The sequence below is a fragment of the Betta splendens genome, chromosome 22 (genome assembly GCF_900634795.4).
Source record: "Betta splendens chromosome 22, fBetSpl5.4, whole genome shotgun sequence".
Lineage (NCBI taxonomy): Eukaryota > Metazoa > Chordata > Actinopteri > Anabantiformes > Osphronemidae > Betta > Betta splendens.
In genome coordinates, this window is record NC_040900.2 from 605739 (window position 1) to 613711 (window position 7973).

General features: G+C 45.8%; 1 long non-coding RNA gene across 2 annotated transcripts; it reads right to left on the reverse strand.

Moving 5' to 3' along the window:
- Positions 1–1640: 1640 nt before the first annotated feature.
- On the reverse strand, positions 1641–7973 carry LOC114848014 (uncharacterized). 2 transcript variants are annotated; one of them, XR_005897260.2, is made up of 4 exons: positions 4373–7973; positions 4051–4117; positions 2993–3953; positions 1641–2916 (listed from the first exon to the last, which is right to left on the reverse strand). It is a non-coding gene; the product is annotated as an uncharacterized LOC114848014 (long non-coding RNA). The 2 variants fall into 2 exon arrangements; XR_008693758.1 differs by having other exon boundaries at positions 2993–4117.

Below are 7973 nucleotides of genomic sequence, written 5' to 3' on the forward strand. Positions count from 1 at the left end.
GCTCCCTCCTCCTCCTGCATCCCTCTCTCTCATCCCTCTTCCTTCCTCCAGCTTCCCTCCCGGAGGAGAACTCGACTCCTCGGCGGCTGTAATCACTTTACTACTGTTTTTGTTCACGGTAAGTGGACTAAATATTTGGATGCTCATAAGCAAAGCAGAATAATTGAACGTGTGATTTGTGGCAGCTGGCTCCGAGTCTATGGGCTTGTCTCGGCATAATGAAAACAGCTAGCGAGCCGCTGTAAACAAAAGCAACTTGTTATGTTGCAAACCCCTCGCTGTGCTTTGCTGTGTGTGGGAAACAACTAATTTTCTTGATGGCGTACTGTAATCATGGCGAAGCTTTACCACGCACTGTGCTGAGTACTGCACTGCTTATTCATACAGAAAGAGAGCGAGTCGGTCCACTCCTGGCAGAGCTACTATTACTGCAAACACTCTGAAGTCGAGGAGAGAGAGAACAATGCAGCAAGCGGAATAATTATAATTATTACTTGGGTCCAGAGCGGCCGACTGGGTTGGCTGCAGCTTCAGGTTTGGATTGCAGGACTGAGGAGTCGCTCTGATGTGAGAGTACTCAGGCTTTTTTAAAATCGCACAATAACAACAATTATAATAATAAAAATAATTACAGTAATAATAACGCTGCAGGTGAGAGAGACCCCCTGCAGTGAACTGTGAAACGAAGCCGGCCGGTTCTCCGACGCAGACGCCGCTTTAGGGATATTCAGACCTGACTACGTATCAGATAAACGAACTGTAGCTGTTTTACAAATAGATCTAGTCTCCAAGTTCAAAAGGCCTAGAACCGTAACTGCAATAGAAACTAATTCCATCTGAAAAAATCTCAGTCCGCACAGCATCAAGCTACAGCGCTCAAAGGTCAGAGGTCAAGTCAGGTGAGGACTGCCTGGCCGACAATCAGCTCACGTACAGTAGTTTACTACAGTGTTTGAGTTCTTACTAACTAACTAACAGTTTAACACAAGCCACCATTTATCCTGAACACGGACGTTTTGTTCATAATTATGCACATTGCTTCAGCACAACATTAAGTGGAGAACCTTCATTATTGCATATTATAATTGTTAGGTAGGATCCTGCTAATGTACTACACCTGACCACAGCTGAACAACCCACAGAGCCCCTGCAACCTCCTTAAAGAGTCGCTCTGCTGTCAAACTTCTCCTGCTTGTCTTTCATCCGTTTCTCTCGTTATCTGCTCCTGCATCTGCCTCATCCTCCCTCTTTTCTCTGAGGCTGCCAACAACAGATTCTCCCTCGTTCTCTCCTTTCTCCTCAACAGATTCCTGCATCAGAGGAACAAAAGCTGCTCTCCACATCACTTAGTCCTGACCTGCACCTGTGGACGGGCGAGAGACCAACACACAAGCCTGGAGAGAAAGAGGGGGGCTGTTTCTGCCTGCTCGACCTCTGAGAGGGGTCAAGAGTCAGGGTCAGGGGTCATAGGTCAAGAGGAAGTCCTTTCTGCTGATGGAGAGCCACTTATCATTCTCATCTAATGGTGTAGCCATCTGTCAATCAGGATGATAGGGGAGGGGCCAACAGGTATCGCTGGCCTCAGATGCAGCACCGTTGTCCCCCAGGGGCCAAACTTCTAGGAATATAGCTCAGGGGTCCGAGCGAGGTCGTGGGATTGTTTACGGTGTCGCTAAGCGTCCAAGATGAAGTCTGAGTGTTTGTCGCCGTTTTCATCGAGTTTCACTCATGAAAATAACCTGTGTGACCCCTGCAGCTGATTAGCACACCTGAGTTTGACTAAGCGCACAAACAGAGGGAATTACTACAAAGATTTTCATGTTGTTTATCAGTAACTAATCTTTTCATCAGATTGCATCGCAGACGTTGACGTGGGTAAAGGCTCAGGAGGCAGTTGTCTACATACCTACACTCTGAACTGTCCCTGAACGCTGCTGATGTTAGGCTGCGTCTACACTAAAATCAGTGACTTTAGGCTCTGCAATGTCTGAAAGCCTGGACGGTCACTACCAAACTCAAAGCGTGGATCCACATACTGAGTCTGGTTATTTAAAAAGGTTTTAATTCTTTTAATTCAAATAAAATGTTTTATCTGCCTAAGCTTCAGATACAGACTATTTTCAGATCAATGCCTTTTCTCATTTATATCCATTTTCTCTATTAATCTGATGTTATCTGACATGATTATTTAGACATGTTGAGTGATTCCATCTCCTTCCAGGTAGTTCCTGTTCACATACCTCCTGTGTGTAATATTTGCAGGTAACGGCTCCTGTCACATGATATTCCCCATGTTTACAGAAAAGCAACACGTTTCACCCGTGTTGTACAAAAGACCAACGGTTTAGCTCAATTCTCACGTGTGACAACAAACCCGCCGCGTTCCCCCTCCCACAGCCTCAACAGAACTCTGGGTTGTTTGTTGATTCGCCGTCGCACATCCACCGATCCTTCAATTATTCCGAAACACAATCTGTTGTCACCTGAGCTCGCTCCGCCTCGGTCGGCTGATACCGAACGTTCCCACTGTCGCAGGGGGTGAGGGACTCCCTGTGGAGCCTCCTGCTCCAGCCCTAGAATGCTCCTCTGTCGCTGCGTTTGCATCTTTCATGTACTTTTAGGGTTGTTTCGCTTAAAACCTTGATTTAATATGATGAAGCCGACGGAGGAGACGGCTGAGCTCTAATGACCCCTGCTTTAATGACAGCCTGGCGGCTCTGGGAGGAAGCTCTCCCCACACTTCTCAGAGCTGCAGCCCTGCAGGGAGCAGAGGCTGCGTTAGCTGGTCCTCAGGGAGCAGAGCATCCCCCAGAGAAGTGGGGGGAGCGTGGGAAAACGACTGGAGTAACACCTCCTCGAACCATTTCTCCTGTCCACAGTCCTCTGGTCCCAACACCAAGCTGCTCGGATTAAACCCTGTGGAAATGGTTTAATGTGATGAAGTGTGCTGACGACAGCATTATTGGTAAACCTGAAACACTAGGAGCCACACCTGAGTCTGAAATTCAAGCAATTCTCTGTATTTCAGGCTGGAAACAACATCTTGCTGCAGGTCCTGCTGCTCCTCTGATAACTGATTAAATCCTCTCTTCGTCTGTGGGTTCGGGCCAGTCTGCTCTATTTACACCACACTGGAAATGAAATTATCTCTGCTGGAGCAGCGCTTGATTGGGAGAAGAATGATGAGTATTTTGAGGCCGAGCTGATCTAAATACTCTCAGCTTCAGGTTTGTGATGTGCACATTCAGGGCGTGTATTCCCGTAGAAACACACAAAGCCTCTTTTTTTGCGCCCGTCAATCATCTTTCATTTTATTAAGCGATTAGTTAAGAGAAGAAAAACACTGATTCTGCAGTGGGATCTCCAGGAAGTGAGCGGCGGTTTGATTGCGGCGCAGCTCGGCCCCTCGCCGCTGACGGCCCTCGTCGCCTGAATGCCAGTAATCATTTGTCTGATTTGATACGAGGAGGAATGAACCAAGCTGTCTTGATTAATGCTGATTTGGATGGATAGAACCCCCCCCCCCCCTCCACCACTATCACCAGTATCACCAGCGCTGCCCCCCGATGAGATGATGGCCTGCTGGAATATTATTACCAGGCCAGTTAAAGGCCAGTGTGTGTAGTCATTTCACAAGATGGAAGTCGACCATCGAGCTGTGAACGTAGGTTGGAACATGTGCACTGTTTCCTTCTCTTCGCGTTTACTAAATGCGGATCATGGATCTCAGCATGTGCTGGATGAAATCAGCGCTGGTTGTGTTGGATCCATGATTCAGTCTGAGCCTCTGTCAGTTGTCGGCGCCGCGCTCCGCAGAGCGAAATAAACACCTTCATCTTTTATTCAGGAAACAACTTCGATGAAATTTGCTTTACCCAGTGGTGCTTGAATAAAAGTGCAAATCAGCACCTCGAGCAGCGACAGGTCGGTGATGGAGACGATGGAAAAGACGCCTGATCAGAAGAAATCACAGCCTCTTAGGAGGAGAATCAGTTCGTCCTGACTCCTGAAGGACACCGAGCTAAAAATACCTGTTGGCCACAGACTCACCTGTGTGTTACACGACACTCACAATAGACTCTGAGGTCCTGATGCTTCACTCGGTTCCACAAGGCTCCTGTAAAACAAGTGCAGTTCAACTTGAGGTCTCCACAGGTTTACTTATAAGAAAACTGAAACTAACGCATGCATGGATGCTAGCCTGGTTAATATCGAGGCAAACCTGCTTTCAAGCTGGTTTAACAAAGAAACTAACTAACTAACTGGTTTAGCACGGAATCCAACCCCTCTCTAGAATGAAGGCTAGCCCATTTTAGCATTGAAGCTAGCTTGTTTAAACATAGAAGCTAACTTGGTTTAGCATTGAAACTACCTTGTTTGCAGCTAAAATGATTAAACATTGAAGCCATCTTAAATCTGAGCTCAACTCAGCACTAAACATCCTGTCTATTGTTGTTTGCTGCCTGATGTCCAACATGGCTGCCACAAGTATAACGTCGGGGTTCGACACAACCGTTCCTTATGTTTTGATGTCGTTGTGATTGCGAGCACGTCACCAGAAACCGTTTTTACGTGTAGCTGATTGGCTCCTACCCTCTGTCAATCACATCAGAAGCGCTGCTGATTGGTTTGATTAGCTGTTTTTATTTGCAAGGTTACACCGTTCATCCAGCAGAGCGAAAATAAGCAAGCGTGAGTTCAGAGCCAAAGCAAACTAGTAAAAGCAAAGACTTTGGCGGTACAGAGACTGGTGAGTAAACCAAGCAGCTGTATCACCCTGTCTGTGAGTTGGACGCTGCGTTTCAGGAGCGGATTCTATCTGTTGAATGAGGCCGAATCCTTTTGCCGCTGCTGCGGTGTTCACGTGGTGTGGGACATTTCAGTGTTAAAATATGCAAAAGAAAACACGGACAAAACATTAAGTCTCTGGCTCCGAAAATGAACAAAAATAATTGTTTAACTGAAATAATAAAACCTCTGTGTGATTTTCGTTTGTTTTGCATCATGGTCTAGCTAGCATTAGCAATGGAACTTCGGCAGATAGAAAACAACTCAAGGCATCTTGTGGACAATTGAAAAAGTTTTACACCAGACCTCATGGTGTTTTAAATTGATTTGAGTCGGGAAAACTTGTTCAGTTTATCTGACAATACGGGCAGAGAAATACCCACGGTGGTTTTTGAACTACTGGATAAAGTTTACCAGAGGCTGAGCCTCGAGGTCGAAGGAGGAATGCGAGCAATGACTGTGCAGTGACACAATTAAGACACGCGCGGCTCATTTGCCTACACACAAGAAAATGAAAAACCGCTAGAGAAAAATAAAAGCTAAATGCATAAATCTTTCTTTAAAAAAATAGAAAAATAAATAAATGTGAACATTAATTAAGGGTTTTACTGGAAATAATCAATTATACATTTCTTTTTCCAAAGTTTTATTTATTTGTATATTCAGAATTTCAAAATTAGTACATTTATTTTCTTTTTCCTTTATATTTAACTATGGTGGTTTCGGTTCTCCATAGTTGACAGGATCAGCAGCATGTGATGCAGGATGGAACCGTTTAATTTAATTCCAATGCATGTTTTCAGAGCTTCAAAGCTGTGCGTCACTGGAATCTGAAGTTAAATGAAGCTACGTTTTTTCCCACCGTCTGAACCTGCCGAGCTCAGCACCAATCAGCTGTTGGCTGACGGTTGTCAAAGCAACGGGATGAAAAGGTGTTTGATGTGGGGAAACATGACAGTAAAGCTGCCCTCGCTTAGTGAACTGACCAATCGGACACTGCCCCCCACTGACATGTGACAGCGCTTAGCCCGGCCCGGTCACGAGACCGTTTAATCCAGACTCAGTGTGTGAGTTTGACCATAAGGAAACAGGCAGCATGAAAACAAGATGGGGGAGCTGAGGCAGGAACAAGTGTGTTTGATGTAAACACTGGCCCTGGTAGCAACAAATCTACGGGTCAGTTACACTTAGACAGTTTGGAATCAGTTACTGTTGTTTGGCACCACAAAGATGACAGAACTACACCCGTACCTGTAACCACACCCACCCACCGTGACATCATAGGATGCTGACCTCCGTTACAGTAGATCTAGTGGTGGTCCGTTCTCGATTCATGCTCCACTTCCTCCTCCAGCACCTGGAAACGTATATTTAATAATAATAAAAGTAACAATAGTAATAATTCATTTCCTCTCTTGTTTCTGCCAATGATTCCCTTCATCGTACCAGGTGTACTTTTCACATTCCTTAGCTTCCTTTGCCTCCACATACCCTGCTCCCTCCTCGACATCTGTGACAGTGTTTGGGCCAGATGCTCACGCTGCAGCATGGACTCAGCAATCCAATGCCAGTCATGTGAAGTGACCTTTGTGTGATCATCAAACCCCCTGATGCATCGCAAACGTTCTACAGCTGAGCTCAAACAGCCATTTTCCACACGTGCACAGCAACACACAGACATGTGACACCATTCAAATGTCAAAGCAGAGTAAAGTGAGCCGAGCCGTGGACGCGTCGAGTCTGGAACAGTCGCTTAATTCTCCTCCTCTGGCTGTTGGCACCTCTCCTCTCGGATCACCTCTCCATCTACCTCCATGTTCTCATCGTGTCTCTGTAAAGGTCACATCCAATCGTTTCACTCACTCTTTTCTCTTCTAAATGATTTTTTCACCTCAGCACCTTTGAAGTGTCAGAGAACGAAAGGAGGGAAAAAGAAACCTTCTGAATATGTCCTTTAATCATCTCAGTCTGCTCTGAATCACCTTCACTTGCTGCTAATTTACACAAGCGATTCTCTGTATGTTCTAGGTCAGAGCAACAAGTGGTGTGATGTTCAGGTAACCTGGGGAAACGCCCCCACCTCCAGGCCAGAGTCCGGTCAGACTGTTGGATGTGTTCTGGCAACACCTGTGGATACAATGGTTTTACTGCAGATCAATGAGAACACGTGACGGGATCGATACCTGGCTGGTCAGAGAGAACAACAGTAGAGGAAGGCCTGGACTTTGTGAACTGCGTCTTAAAGTTAGATTGCTGATTAATAATTTGCACTTTAGTGCCAGGCCTGAGTTCTATACTTAGTGAACTGTGCCGTTGTTTTATTCTCTGCACATGTGCTCACTAGCCACAGTTGTTTAAACCAAAAGCAAAGATAGTGTAGATCCACTTTATCTAAACTCTCATTAGTTTCACTAGTAGCTTATTAATGGATTGTTATAGTTGCTATGGTAACCGCAACCACAGGTAAAGTTTATTTGCTCTGTCCTTGTATTAAGGCACAACTATTTTTTGCAGCCGTGGTGAGTTGAGAAGTGTTTAGCTAATGAAAAGTTGGACTAGTTGGACATGAAGGTAATTGTGGGAAGAAAAGGTTAGATTAGCTTCTAATTTAGCAACTAGCATCTCTGATTGGTGGGAGAGCAGAGTCACCCCGAGAGGAGCAGAGACAAAGAGTGGTTTAATTCCCTCAGTGAAGGCCAGAGCTGCATGAGAAACCAATCTGAGAGCTATTATCTTCCCTCCTCTCATCAAATTGGAAGCAGGTCTGATTTGGCCTTAATCGAGCTAATCTCCCCCGCTGCTCCTTCACAAAACTGGCTGTAGCTCAAATCATTTCCCAGCCTGAGGAAGAATATTGGTCATTTTCTTTTAGCACCAGGACTCTTATTAAGAGCCATCTTTAATTTTCTCTCTGTCTCACTGAGGGTTTCATGGGGGGAGGAAGAGGAGGAGCAGCACTGGGCCGGGTGATTACAGTTACCTAGACGACGGTCCGGCGGTGCCCCCAGGATCACGGCCGGGCGGGGTGACGGAGAGCAGAGACAGAGCTGAAATTGCATTCCATTAGTGCTAATACAGAGACATTAAGAGTCTATCTAAAGCACGGCCGCTAACGATTACGGTCACTAATTCATCCAATCAGCTCGTGAGCAGACGCTTCATGAAGTCATCACGACCTCGCCGCC